Consider the following 16,088-nt stretch of genomic DNA (forward strand, 5'->3'; position numbering starts at 1 on the left):
CCATTTACAGTAAATAAACATAAAACAAGAAAAGAAAAGAGTCAGCTGAAATCTTTAAACGATCATACTACATTAATTGATCATGTGCACTACCATCGCATCAGATGAGTTACTGATAGTTCCTCATCTTAACCACTGTCACAAATCAGGTTATGGAGCTTATACTCTTCAGAAAGGCCCTGTTGTATAATTCTACATCTACGACCTATGATTACTTTTGTTTATGCGAGTGAGAGCCAGACTGCAGGGAACAATATGCTAAAAGTCTAGAACCGGAGTTTCAGGCAAGCCACATCATCTCCAAGAAATATCGATGGATGGTGTAAAGTTGGTTATCAGCTGAAAATTACCTTTGTGCTGGTAGAGTCTGTCCAAAATATCAACACGAAAAAGAAGCGTGACACGCCAATGAACGCTTTAGGTAAAATCTTGAGGTAGTGTCCTTAGCAAATACGGGGTGTAACAAAAAAGGACTGCCAAACTTTCACGGTGTAACAAAAAAGGACTGCCAAACTTTCACACGTAGAAGAAGAAAATGTGTTACATGGCCATGGGTGAGGAAACGCAATATTTCCATGTTTCAGCTCATTTTCTATTTATCTTCAAAATCAAATTAATCATGGGAAACACACGGAAACAGAACGTAGCAGCATCACACGAAATGTTTTCTTACATGGAATGTTCAGTGTTTCAAAAATGTTCAAATGTGTGTGAAATCTTATGGGACCTAACTGTTAAGGTCATCAGTCCTTAAGCTTACACACTACTTAACCTAAATTATCCTAAGAACAAACAAACACACACACACACACACACACACACACACACACACACACACACACAAACAAACAAACACCCATGCCCGAGGGAGGACTCGAAACTATTCCTGGACCAGCCGCACAGTCTATGACTGCAGCGCTTTACACCTCTCGGCTAATCCTGCGCGGCTTCAGTGTATCCTCTTGGTTACATTATGAAACATTCCCCTAAATGAAATATTTAGGTTACCCTCAGGTAGCAAGGGTATGTGCATCAACCCGCGGTCACATTAAATCTCTGACGCGAGTCGAAAATGACCTCGACTATGGAAATAAACCTTTTCCGAACACATGTTCATGTAACATACCTCCTTCGTCTACGTGTAAGGAACGTTACCGAAAAGGTTGGCGACACCTTTCAGTTACATACTGTATAGCACACAGCAGGGTCGCCGCCGTATGGAGGTACCCTTTGTAGGCAATCTTTGTATCGCACTTTGTCAGTTCGTGCCTTAGGTGGTGTAGTTCTCTTCTTAACAGTTAGAGAAAGTAGACGAGAGAGATGCACTGACACACGTTGACTCTTTATATCATGCTACACTACTGGCCATTAAAATTGCTACACCACGAAGATGACGTGCTACTGACGCGAAATTTAACCGACAGGAAGAACACGCTGTGATATGCAAATGGTTAGCTTTTCGGAGCATTCACACAAGGTTGGCGCCGGTGGCGACACCTACAACGTGCTGACACGAGGAAAGTTTGCACCGATTTCTCATACACAAACAGCAGTTGACCGGCGTTGCCTGGTGAAAAGTAGTTGTATTGCCTCGTGTAAGGAGGAGAAATGCGTACCATCACGTTTCCGACTTTGATAAAGGCCGGATTGTAGCCTATCGCGATTGCGGTTTATCGTATAGCGACACTGTTGCTCGCGGTGGTCGAGATCCAATGACTGTTTGCAGAATATGGAATCGGTGGGTTCTGGAGCGTAATACGGAACGCCTTGCTGGTTCCCAACGGCATCACTAGCAGTCGAGATGACAGGCATCTTATCCGCATGGCTGTAACGGATCGTGCAGCCACGTCTCGATCCCTGAGTCAACAGATGGGGACGTTTGCTAGACAACAACCATCTGCACGAACAGTTCGACGACGTTTGTAGCAGCATGGACTACCAGCTGGGAGACCATGGCTGCGGTTACCCTCGACGCTGCATCACAGGAGTGCATGCGATGGTGTACTTAAGGACGAACCTGGGTGCACGTATGGCAAAACGTCATTTTCTCGGATGAATCCAGGCTCTGTTTACAGCATCATGATGGTCGTATTCGTGATTGGGGACATCGTGGTGAACGCACATTGGGAGCGTGTATTCGTCATTGCCGTACTGGCGTATCACCTAGCGTGATGGTTTGGGGTGCCATTGGTTACACGTCTCGCTCACCTCTTGTTCGCACTGACGGCACTTTGAACAGTGGACGTTTCATTTCAGATGTGTTACGACCCGTGGCTCTACCCTTCATTCGATCCCTGCCAAACCCTACATTTCAGCAGGATAATGCACGACCGCATGTTGCAGGTCCTGTACGGGCCTTTCTGGATACAGAAAATGTTCGACTGCTACCCTGGCCAGCACATTCTCCAGATCTCTCACCAATTGAAAACGTCTGGTCAATGGTGGCCGAGCAACTGGCTCATCACAATACGCTAGTCACTAATCTTGATGAACTGTGGTATCGTGTTGAAGCATCATGGGCAGCTGTACCTGTACACGCCATCCAAGCTCTGTTTGACTCAATGCCCAGCCGTATCAAGGCCGTTATTACGGCCAAAGGTGGTTGTTCTGGGTACTACGCCCTGTGGCTATGGCCTCCCGTTGGGTAGACCGTTCGCCTGGTGCAAGTCTTTCGAGTTGACGCCACTTCGGCGACTTGCGTGTCGATGGGGATGAAATGATGATGATAAGGACTACACAATATCCAGTCCGTGAGCGGAGGAAATCTCCGATCCAGCCGGGAATCTAACCCGGGTCGTTAGGTATGACATTCTGTCGCGCTGACCACTCAGCTACCAGGGGCGACTTTTGGGTACTGATTTCTCAGGATCTATGCACCCAAATTGCGTGAAAATGTAATCACATGTCATGGCCAATAGTGTATTTATTTTATGCACATCTTATTTCCAGCTGTGTTTACCTCGCAGTACTTAGTGCTGCTGCAGTCGTTGAGGGCTGATAGCATGTTATTGAACTTGAGTGGCAACAGTGTGGAGAGGCCATAAAAACTCCAACACCAGGAGGCCGGCCGATCTGAGGCGCGTCGTGCTGCCTCCGTCCTTGGGATCTAGTCTCTCCAATCTGCTCGCAGGCCGGATCCGTTCGTGTGTCGGTGGAAACTCGGGGGATTTTCTTGATTAATCGACGGATCCACGAACATAGTGCAAGCTCGACTTGTCAGCGGCCATGGGTGACGGATTTCAAAAGTTGCGACTGTATCTTACCGCAAGTACGTTGTACAGTGTGCCATTTTGTAGGCATTTTATTAATTGTAGTACATTTTGCTATTCTGAAAGTAGTTTATGTTTATATGTTTGAGAGAAAATATGGACGACTTTAGGAAGAAAACTGTGGCAGTCGGCAGCTGTCTGTGCGCTATGTACTCATGTATTTCTCGAACCAAAAATCTCATAAATTGGGTAAAAAAGAGAATGGATTGCCGATAAGCAACACTCAAGATACCTAGATATAATTCAGAATCGTGGGCATCCCTCTGAGAACCATTACAATTCAACGTGCCAGGAATGGTGTGTTCTTGAGCCTTTGTGAAGTTCGCATTCGGGAGGACGACGGTTCAGTCCCGCGTCCGGCCATCCTGGTTTAGGTTTTCCGTGATTTCCCTAAATCGCACCAGGCAAATGGCGGGACGGTTCCTTTGAAAGATCACGGCCGACTTCCTTCCTCATCCTTCCCTCATCCGACGAGACCGATGACCTCGCAGTTTGGTCTCTTCCCACAAACAACCCAACCCAACCCTTTGTGAATTACAGTAATTCGTAATACCTGTAAAATAATGGTCATAACACAGTTGTGGGTAATAGACTACAATAATGAACATCGTACAAACAATATTTTACTGGCGCGCACCCGTTCTACTCTTCTTTAAAGAGACCTATACCATTCTCAGATTAATTCTGATATTGCTGAAGGCAGTTTAAATACGTCATTGGAACTACAACAAAATTCGTTTTTTTGTCATCAAATGCATTTCGTTTTATTGAAATAAAGCGTCATCAGTGGTCTGTAAGGGAACATATTCACGATCCGATTTGCTTTCTGCTTCTGAAATAGTTGGTTAAAAAGATGTTGATGTTACAAACGATATATAATGTCCGATTTTCGCTCTCATCAGGAAACGCCCACTGCTTGGACGTGTTTCAGCTATTTCCTCGTTTGGCACTGTTGTTAGTTTTAATAACACTTCGGTCCACAGTCAGAATACTGCCTAGAAATATTTCAATCATCTCTTTTTTCGCCCTATTTTTTATGTTCTCGATTGTTTAGTGTTCATTCTCAGTTTTCACACACAGGGTATTTCACGGTGCGATTGTACAGGCTAAGTATTTCGATGTGGCCATTCGTCCAACCTCTTCACCATGCTTGTATCAATTAAAACTTATTGTCACCTGGAAACCACTCATTTATCTGCGTCCAATTTCGAGTATCCGCTACATTTCTCTTGTTGAGTACTAAAAATTAGCTTCTTTGGGAAAACGAAGCGGAATTTATACAATGTGACCCCTCAAACATGGTAATGCAGTCGCAGCTGCAACACAATCATGAAGCAGTGGTTTATTAGACGAGGAACTGAGGACAAATCAAGTCATAAACTTACGAAAAAGCACATTCTCGGTACAACAGTAAACGTATAATTTCTTCGCTTATCGTGTTGCAAAGTTACATTTATTCCCATTTTACCATCTGTCGACGGCTCTTAAAAATTACATCATTCCACTGTATAAATCTAGTTGCTCGTATATCACAAAAGACAAGAAAATATGTTTACCATATAGCAAATTACCCTTCTATTTGTGAGCTATCATTTGTCAAAATCTTGTATCGATATCTCGAACCGTTTACGGTGTGTGAGGGACATTGTGAATATTTCATTCTCGCATGTGTGTATGTGTATGTGTGGCTGTGTGTGTGTGTGTGTGTGTGTGTGTGTGTGTGTGTGTGTGTGTGTGTGTGAACAGAACTGAATGCGCTATATACAATCCATTTTCTCGAGATCGGAAATAGATGTTGATGTCCTCCCATTCGTCAAACGCAGATACAAAGCGACGCCTATTTTTCATTGGAACGAATTCGAATTTGACGCAGTATGTTATTTATACTCGAAATATCACAATAACTATGACCTTTAGCGAAATGATAGGCACTTCATCATTAAGGGGGAACGACAAGGTGACGGACAAAAATATTTCTCAGATTAAAGATTTGTTTCCTCTGTACTCGAATGTAGTAGACAAATGGGGTTTGCTGCAATGAATAATACGTACATTGAAGTTTTTATTGGTATTTTTATTGAAAAATATTAATATCTTCATTGTGTAACTGGGGCTTTCCTGAGGCATCTCTAAAGGAGGCAGATCGACGGTTTTCGCTGTAACTCCGATTGTGGTTATCTGGAACACAATATTGACGTATCTCCCTGATCTTTACAGATGTAATTTTAGTTCATCGCAGGAATTTGCTAAAAAACTTTTTTTTGTGAAATTATAGGTAGTTGAAAACATATGGCCACTTTTGGACCCTACTTTTATGCCCGAAAAAAATAATAAACATAACACAAGAAAATCGGCTGCGATGAATTGAATAGAATTCAGTTTGCTTAGAGGGAGACCAAAAGTCTTTATAATCGGATGAAAATTGTAGCCTGGGCGTCGACAACCATGCCGGAAAACATTGTTTTGTGAAATAAGTTTTTAACGTTCGACAAGTATTTATTATATAGAAAGAAGGGACAAAGCTTAAAGCTTACGGGATATCATAGATGCCTGGTCCATAATAACTATCGCATCGGCTAGTGGGCGCTTTCTGCTACATTCACCTGATAAGTTCTCAGTTTCGTCGTCAGATCCTTTGTAGTCGCTGGGCGCAGCGCCGCTGACTTCTCTAGCTTCACAGAATCGGCGCATTTCCTCGCCGATTTTGATCTGAAGGGCATTTGCCACGTGCATTAACGCAGTATGGCCCACACTAAATAGACATTGAGCCAAATTTAAAGCAATACGACAATTTCGCTTCGGGTGGATGTTATTTTTGTAGCGTATCGCCAAATGAGACTATTGAGACTTTCGTTCACATTTTGAGTAAAGCCGTCCAAACAACGCTCCAGAAAATCAGGTTTACTCAAAGCCTTTAAACATCTCACGCACGCAACTACGGGAGCGTGACCTCGGAACCGCTTCTCTAACACCGAGGCGTGCTGTGCCCGCTCGGATTCAAACGCGCATTTTGGAGTTGGCGCATGATATTTGGGGAATAAATCTTCAATGTACATAAATTCGAATTCCGTAATAAAGAAATTTCGATTGTTTTCGACCGCCACCCTGTCGTTCTTCCTTAAACCGACATTAAAAGCTGTTGGTAACGGAAAAAACCTTTTTTCTCCTAATAGTTTTTTTTTCCAAGTCGTATGAGAAAAATTTAGGGGTAGCGAACCTGAGCGCGCCGTTGTGTCACTGCAGCACGTCAGCCATCTGCTCGTCGAAAGTTCGTAGAGTTCCTGAACGAGGCCCGCTGCAGAAACCTCCTCTGAAGCCGGACCCCTAGTTTCCATAACTGTAGGCAACGATTTGAAGGTTGTGCCTCCACTAACGCACAGGCGGGGATACAGTCATTGAAGAACGGTCCGTGAGAAAATTACTCTCGAGTTTGGCCAACTAATCTTCGATGAACGCAGTTTACTTTGTATACTTACACACCGTTATTTCATATGAGAACATTCATAGCCCAGCAAAAGGCTCGTCAGATTGGTCTGTTGCGTTAGTCGTGAATTTCATGTAGGACATTGTTCAGATACCTCGGAATTCCTCTCCCTCTCTCTCTCTCTTCCTCTCACTTTTCAGTCCCTGTACATATATTCCATAACGGGATCGTTGTTGACAATTTTGACTCAGTGAGAAGAAACTGCATTTGTTCAGTGGATACTTGACTGAAAAACGATATTCACTTGGACAACACTTCCTTAAACACTGTGGAGAAGGTCGTCCACGATTCGCTATGATTCTCTTTCAGTTCCAGCAGAACTGAAAAGGCTGAATGATAAACCCAGAATATTCAAATCCAAGATTAAGATTTTGGAAGGCTCCCCCGCTTCAATTCTTTTATTCTGTACCGGATTTCCCGGCAGTTGTTGAGAACTTTTCTACGTTATATGTTATTCTTATACATAGTAGCTTTTAACGTTAGCTCTTTTGGTTGTATATTTTTTTAATCAGCATGCTGACTCGTTCCATGACGAAGTAGATCTGATCCACCTGGTCCCATGGAATCTGATAGATAAATTTAAGTATTGAAGAGAAAGTGACGGAGACTTCGGAGATGTACCACAGATACGTCAGAAGTATAAGCCCTGTAGTCTAAATTACGAGCTGTGCGAACCAGAATTGATCGTGTTGTTTATCCAAACGCATATCTTACAGTCATGTCTGACGCTAGGTCCGTGTGACGTCTACGAGTGCAATCTGGCAACGTTCGTTGTCTTCGTAGTATCCGCACACCGATGCGCCCGTCGTTGTGCTGTACGAAGAACCTTGACTATTCTGAAAAGGAGATGGTGGAAAACATGATGAAAACTTTATTAAATTAACAATTTTTAGATTATGTTTGGCTACGTTCAGCTGGATAAAGCCACATTTCGCCTTAATAAATTGAGGCATTTTCAGTGGCTTGAAATACTTGTACATACACGTTGTCCAAATGGATGTGAAGTAGGTCCCTCCCATTTTCGGATCTGAGTGGCCTTCCCCTCCTCTTTACCTTTTCCCAACCTACATCTCTCTAGTAGTTTCGAAAACCACAAACTTTTATATGTGCCCGCAGGCAGTACTGAAATTTCGTCTCCTGAAAATATTGTCTAGCAACTAAATGGTTCAAATGTCTCTGAGCACTATGAGACGTAACATCTGAGGTCATCAGTCCCCTAGAACGTAGAACTACTTAAACTTAACTAACCTAAGGACATCACACACATCCAGGCATGATTCGAACCTACGACCGTAGCGTTCGTGCGGTTCCAGACTGAAGCGCCTAGAACCGCTCGGACACAGCGGCCGGTTGTCCAGCAACTCTGTCTCACACTTTCCTAGTTTTCTGCAATGAGATTTCCTTTTGATTGAATACATATGTTTCAGCAAGTATATTATGTTTGGAAGTGGTACTAACCGTTGGTTGCTATTCTGCTGGTTTTTGTTATTTACATTTTTTCACATTCCTAAGTAGTGAGAACAGGGTGGACATTGTAAGACCATGTGTTGTGTTGAGGTCTTCAGCCCGAACGTTAGTCTAATGCAGCTCTTCACTCTATTTCATCCGGCCCAGGCCTCCTTTCACGATATTGTATGTTCCGTTCAACTGCTCCTCCAAGCGTTTTACTGTCCCTGACAGAATTACAGTGTCACTGGCAAACCTCAAACTTTTGTTTTTCTAAGTGAACTTTAATCTCTTCTCCAGAGTTTCCTTTGGTTGTTTTACTGTTTGCTCTATGTACAGATTCAGATTCGATTATAGGCTACAATCCCGTATTACTCCCTTCTCAACCACTGCTTCCTTTTCATACCCATCGATACTTATAACTGCCGTCTGGTTTCTGCACAAGTTGTAGATAGTATTTCGCTCCTTCTATTGACACCATGCTACCTTCGGAATTTCAAAGAGTGTATTCCAGTGGAGACTGTCAGAGGCTTTTTCTAAGCTATAAACGTTGTTTAGCGATTACTTACTCTGTCTTCTAGGTCAAATCGTGGAGTCAGTACTGCCTCGGGTGTTACCAAATTGCTCTGGAAGCCAAAATGATTTTCCCCGAAATCTGCTTCTACCAGTTTTTCCATTCTTTTGTATTTAATTGGTGTCAGTATTTTGCACCCATGACTTATTAAATTTATAGCTCGGTAATATTCACACCTGTCAGCACCTGTATTCACTGGAATTCGAATTACTACATTATTCTTGAAATGTGACGGTATTTCGCCTGTCTCACTCACCTTGCACAACAGGTGGAATATTCTATCTTGGCTTGATCTGCTAAATACGTCTATACTTGTGACGCAAGATCTGCTCCAGGTGCCTTGTATCGGCTTAGATCTTTCATGCTACGACAATTTCTTCTCGCAGTATGTTACCTCCATCTTATATTTATCTATTTCCTCTTCACTTTCTATGACTTCCTTCAAAATCGTTTCGCTTGTACAGCTCCTCTACATACTCCTTCCACCTTTCAGCTTTCTCTTTTTTCCTTAGTACTGATTTTCCAGTTGAGCTCATTTCATACGGCTGCTTCTACTTCCTCCAAAGGCCTCTTAAGTTTTTCTCTTGGTGGAATCTATCTATACAGAAGTTTTTTATGCTTCCACAGCCTTGCATTTGTCCTCTAGCTATTCTGCGTAACCAAATTTCATTTTTTAGACATCTGTATTTCTTTTTGCCTTCTTAACTTGTTGCGTTTTTATATTTTCCCGTTTCATCAATTAGATTCAATATCTAATGTGATATGCGACGGTTTCTACTATGTCTTCTTTTTTATCTATTTGATAGTCACCTGACATTACTATTTCATCTCTCAAAGTCACCCATTCGTCCTCCGCTTTATTCTCTTCCCCTGTTCTAGTCAACCATGGCCTCAAGCTCCCTCTGAAACCCTCTTTCGACTGATCCAGGTTCCATATACTTACTATCCTACCTTTTTGCAAATTTCTTCAGTTTTAATCTGCAATTCATAATCAATAAATTGTTGTCGAAGGCAACACCTGAGCCTTGTAAGTCTTACCGTTTAAAAAGTGGTTCTGAAATCTCCTTCTTACCGTTTCTGCTGTCTCCTTGTCTCTTCGACAAATACGATGAAATGTCATGATTCTTAAAACCAACGATTGCTATCGTTAAATTGAATTCTGTGCAAAATTCTGCCAGTCGACCTCCTCTTTCTTCCCTTTTCCTTCTGTTCCTTTTTGTGCTATCTATTTCCACTCCCCCATTGTAAATAAATTTTTCTCTCCCTCAGCTATGTGAATTATTTCTTTTATCTCACCATACATTGAGTCAGGCTCTTTACCATCTTCGGAGATAGTTGCATATAAATTTGTATTACTGTGATGGGTGATGGATTCGTGTCTGTCTTGGTTATGATAGTGTCTTCACTACGTTGTTTATGGTAGCTTACCCGCATTCCTATTTCCTTATTCATTTTCAGACCTACTTCTAGTGCTTTGGTATTTATAACCCTGTACTCACCTGTTCCACCGAACTTCACTAGTTCCCATTACATATTCAATCTATCCATTTCCCTTTTCAAATTTTCTAACCTACCTGCCATCTTACGCGATCACACATTCGACGCTCTGACTCGTAGAACGCCGGTTGTTTTTCCGCTGAAGAGACATACTCATGAGAAATCCCCGCACGGAGTTCAGAATGGGCGGCTATTTTACCTCCAGAATATTTTACCCAAGAGGATACCATCAGTACAGATTCGACACGAGAAACAGATAGCTATAAGTTTGTAACGAAACTGTTTTATCTTTTCTGATCCTCCTACTTCATTCTAACATAACAAAAATAAGAGCAAGCGTGTTTATCACGGTCGGAAAACGTATCTTAAATAGGCTAACATCTATTGTTTAGAAAGAACAAAAGTGATACAAATAAAAGGGTGGTGACGTTCCTGACAGCTTTTCTTGTGACCGTGGTAGCCTGACGACTGTATGTTTTTTCTTTTTTGTCTCTTCGTCGGTTTCGTATAGGGAAAACTGTGGTTTATGCAGCGAGATTTTTTCCCATAAATTTCACCTTTTTACTGTCCTCACTTCCATCGACGTTGTGACGCTAAGGACAATCAGTCATTTCCTGCCATGTGTTTGCCTTGGTAGGTGCGTTGTCAACAACAACTGAGTGGTAAGGAGCTTTATCTAGAACAATTGTGGACGGTTTTCCATGATTTGCTAGTAGTGAATCTTCGAACCAGTTTGTGAGAATCTCTAGTTTTCATTGATTTAAAGAGCAGAGACTGTTTGGAAGAAAATCTTGCGAGGTGCCTGCATGAAGAAGAATAATTCTGTCTCCCTTACCACAAGGCATTGGCATTGTTCCTTCAGCTATGTCGTCTGTCCAGCCCTGCTTGACAACGTGACCTGAACTGACCCGCGTTTCGTCAAGACACACCACTTCTTCGGTATTTATGTTACGGATATCTCTTGAAAATCGGCATCGTCAAGAAGCAGTTTCCTCCATCTCCATCAGCAGCTTACGACCACTTAAATGTCCATAGTGAAAGCCAAGGTTGTGTAAAACTGTGGACAAGGATTTGCGACTGCCTTGAAAAATTCCTGATTCTTTGAGTATGACTAGTAACTTCCTGAGGGTCATATGTTATTTCCTCTAATTATAATCATAAACATGAATTTCATCCTCTGCAAACGAACCGATATCGGTAATCCACTTATCCATACGACGTTTTTTCCCAGGGGTATTAATTTTAGATGTTTCTTTACCTCCCTTTTACTTTTTCTGAATGTTTCAAGTGTTGCTGTATATTTGTGGGACTATGGCTACGATTTTAAACGATCTGCAAATGCGGAATCATTAGAACAGTCAATACTTGATCTCCGTTGTGTGAGGAACCTTAATGTTGTAGGCAGAAGAAAAGCTTCACAAAGATAACAGGAAGCACACATATGAAATGACACCGGAAGTTACTATAAGTAACAAAACACAAGTCCTGAGTAAGAAAGTGACAAGACCTGAACTGGTTGTATTTTATAGTGGCACAATATACTGGATGAAAGTACTGAATTTATATGAAAGTGTATGTGTATCAGGTCACTGAAGGCTTATCAATAAGTCAAGGGGAAACACATCTCGCATAACGTACATTCCACTTATGGAAACTCCAAGGACCAGAAATAAAGCAAACATCATTATTATATTGTTAATAGCAGCCGTGGACTGACAAACGAATAACATTAATGATATTAGTATTGACACTTTCTGGTGATTGTAGTAGCCATGCCTTCTGAATAAGGTGTTCCATGTCCTGGCAAGCGGCAAAAGGGCCAACTGCCACGAAATCGCGAATTCGAGTGTAGTTAGTGAGACTCTGTGTGTGTGTGTGTGGTGCGTGTGTGTGTGTGTGTGTGTGTGTGTGTGTGTGTGTGTACGAGAGAGAGAGAGAGAGAGAGAGAGAGAGGGAGGGAGAGAGAGAGGAAGAGAGCGAAAGCGAGAAAGTTCTGTTGAATCGGCAAAGGAAGTAATCAACCCTTTGCTTTATGGGCATTGCTTGCAGCACAGAATTGCAGCAGCAGTATTAACGCTGGAACCCTGGGAGGGCAGGCAGGGTAAGCGAAGCTTATTGGCTAATCTCGCACACACGCTGTACGCCACAGAACGCGATCCTGCACTCCACACTTCAAAGACAGCCTCGGTGGCGCCGCGCAGCCGTATCACTCCAGGGATCATGCAGCTAAAATCTCTCTCACTCTGACCCACCTGTTTATTCCCGGAAGCAGCCCATGTGTGTGCGTTCTATATTTCATTTCTTCTCAGAAATGCAGGGCGCAGGAGATGTGCTGTGTAACAACTAGGGAAAATTTCTTTCTTTCTTTCTCGGGGCCTTTGTCTCGCTCCAACGCGGGGTCGGCTTTGTTATTACGGATTTGGCAGTGTTAATTGCAGAGGGTGGTCGGATGCCCTTCCTGACGCCATCCCGAACCCCCCGGGACGGAAGTAGTGCACCCCAGCTGTCTGCATCTAGTGTAAGTCATGGAATAGTAAGAACGTTTGCAAATGTCTGTGAGTCGTGTAACTGAGGCGGAACTTGGGGATCAGCCCAGTATTCACCTAACAGGATGTGGAAAACCGCCTAAAAACCACATCCAGGCTGTCCAGCATACCGGCCCTCGCAGTTAATCCGCCGGGCGGATTCGATCCGGGGCCGGCGCGCGCCTACCCGAGTCCAGGAAGCAGCGCATTAGCTCTCTCGGCTACCCTGACGGGTAACAACTAGGGAAAATATCTGCCACTTATTTCCTCTTCTTCTCCTCCTTCATCTTTTCCCGTTTCTTCTGTGGGCTCGGGATTGTTGCTTGAGTTGAGGCAATATTAGTGACAGTTGGATGGCTACGTGACCTTCCTAACATCCCCCCGCCCCCCCCCCCCTCCAAGGACGGATACTTTTGTACCCCACCTCTATCTGCGTCCAGAGTAATTATTATAGTCAAGTCAAGTAGGAGAACGTTTTCCAGATGGTTATGTAGCGTGTAACTGAAGCGGGACGTACGTACCCGCCTTGTATTCACTTAGTTTGATGTGGAAAACAGCAAAAGCTACATCTAGGCTGGCTAGCTGATAGGCCATCGTCGTTAATCCGGGAGACAGATTCGATTTGGGGCAGGATTTCATCCCCCATCCTCGAATCGGTGTGTTTCCACGCGGATAAACATTTCCTGTGTGTGCACTTACTATTTATCTTCAGAGGTGTCATTTCAGAAATGACTCATTATCAGAGGGAAATACAATGTCTGCTGTGCCTTAGGGTAGCGTACTAGGACCGCTTTTGGTCACAATACGTGTAAATATTATCTATAATCCTATTAGGCCGTTCCCAGACGACACAACTGTTCATTTGGTTGTGACATCATTGGAAAAATGTTTCGCCATAGAGAGAGACAGTGACGCTATTTTCGTAATGTGACTGTTACTGTCGCATATCGCTATGCGATATTATATCATTTTTCTCCGGCTATTTCTCAGTTAACTAGTGAGTAAAGTGGGTGCAGTGTGTCCAAGAACGCCGCCCTGCGCTCACCACGGTGGGGTCTGCTGGTATCACCTCTGACGTCAGCAGACAGTCACTGCAATCTCAAAAAATGGTTCAAATGGCTCTGAGCACTATGGGACTCAACTGCTGAGGTCATTAGTCCCCTAGAACTTAGAACTAGTTAAACCTAACTAACCTAAGGACATCACAAACATCCATGCCCGAGGCAGGATTCGAACCTGCGACCGTAGCGGTCTTGCGGTTCCAGACTGCAGCGCCTTTAACCGCACGGCCACTTCGGCCGGCTCACTGCAATCTCACCCACATCTGCATCTACATGAATACTCTGCAAATCATACTTAAGGGCCTGGCAGAGGGTTCATCAAGCCACCGTCACAATAATTTTCTATTATTCCACACTCGAAAAGCGATCAGGAAAAACGCACACCTATATGTTTCCGTCCGAACTCTGATTTTCCTTATTTTATTATGATGATCGTTTCTCCCTGTGTTGGTCGGCGTCAACAAAATATTCTCGTATTCGGAGGAGAAAGTTGGTAATTGAAATTCCGTGAGAAGATTCCAGCGCAACGAAAAGCGCCTTTATTTCAATGGTGTCCATCCCAAATCCCGTATCACGTCCGTGGCACTGTCTCCCCTATTTCGCGATGATAGAAAACGTGCTGCTCTACGTTTAACATTCCTATCTGGTAAGGATCCACACCGCGCAGCAGTACTCCAAAAGGGGAGGGACAAGCGTAGTGTAGGCAGTGTCTTTAGTCTATCTGTTGCATCTTGTAAGTGTTCTGCCAATAAAACGCAGACTTTGGTTAGCCTTCCCCATATTTTATATGTGTTCTTTCTAATTTAAATTGTTCGTTATTGTAATTCCTAGGTAATTAGTTGAATTTACGGTCATTGCAATAGACTAATTTATCGTGTATCCGAAGTTTAACGAATTACTTTTAGGACTCATGTGGATGACCTCACAGATTACATTATTTAGAGTAATTTGCCAATTTTCGCACGATTGAGATATCTTTTCTAAATCATTTTTGCAATTTGTTTTGCGCTTCTGATAAGTTTCCTAGATGATAAACGACAGCTTCTTCTTGTGGTCTTCAGTCCTGAGACTGGTTTGATGCAGCTCTCCATGCTACTCTATCCTGTGCAAGCTTCTTCATCTCCCAGTACCTACTGCAACCTACGTCCTTCTGAATCTGCTTGGTGTATTCATCTCTTGGTCTCCCTCTACGACTTTTACCCTCCACGCTGCCCTCCAAAACGACAGCATCATCTGCAAACAACCTACGACGGCTGCTTAGATTGTCTCTTAAATCGTTTATATAGATAAGGAACAGCAGAGGTCCTGTAATACTACCTTGAGCAACGCCAGAAATCGCTTCTGTTTTACCCGATGACTTTCCGTCAGTTAGTACGAACTATCACCCCTCTGACACGAAATCATGAATCCAGTCACATAACAAAGGCGATATTCCATTCCATAAGCAAGCAGTTTCACTACAAGCCTCTTTTGTGGTACAGTGTCGAAAGCCTTTTGAAAATCTAAAAATACGGAATCAATTTGTACTCCATTGTCCATAGCACTCAACACTTCATGTGTGTAAAGAGTTAATTGTGTTTCACAATAAGGATGCTTTCTGAATCCGTATTGATCGTGTGTCAATAGACCGTTCTCTTCGAGGTAATTCATAATGTTCGATCACAATATATGTTCTAAAATCTTGCTGCATATCGACGTTAAAGATATGGGCCTTTAATTTAGTAGATTACTCCTACTACCTTTCTTGAATATTGATGTTGCTGTGCAACTTTGCAGTCTTTGGGCACGGACCTCTTATGAGGTCGACCGGGCCAGCTTTGGGCGGAATGGGCAATTCGCCGAACTGTGGCTGCGGCCCCGTCTCTGGCAGTTTAAAGCCGGGCTGACGCCTGCACCCCTGGCGTCAATGTACACCAAGGCCACCCCACAGCCTTCAGAGAATAACAGATATTTTTCCTTTTCCGCACGACTTCAAAAGACAGAGGCCACGGGGCCTTCCCGTCAATGTGGGAGGATCACGTGCGTTCGCTCTAAAACTGTGATTCAACCAACGGTATTAAATCGCTCTGGACAGAGTTCTCGGACATTAAGGTTGACTAATTATGAAAACAACGTTTCGATTTAATGCCGACTTAGAGTTCAAATATGTGCGTTTTATACGAAGAACGAGGGGCGTTACATGTGTTTTCCCCTGCTTTTCATGAAATTAATAACAATTCTCAATCGTCACAT

This window comes from Schistocerca piceifrons, chromosome 3 (genome assembly GCF_021461385.2).
Source record: "Schistocerca piceifrons isolate TAMUIC-IGC-003096 chromosome 3, iqSchPice1.1, whole genome shotgun sequence".
NCBI lineage: Eukaryota > Metazoa > Arthropoda > Insecta > Orthoptera > Acrididae > Schistocerca > Schistocerca piceifrons.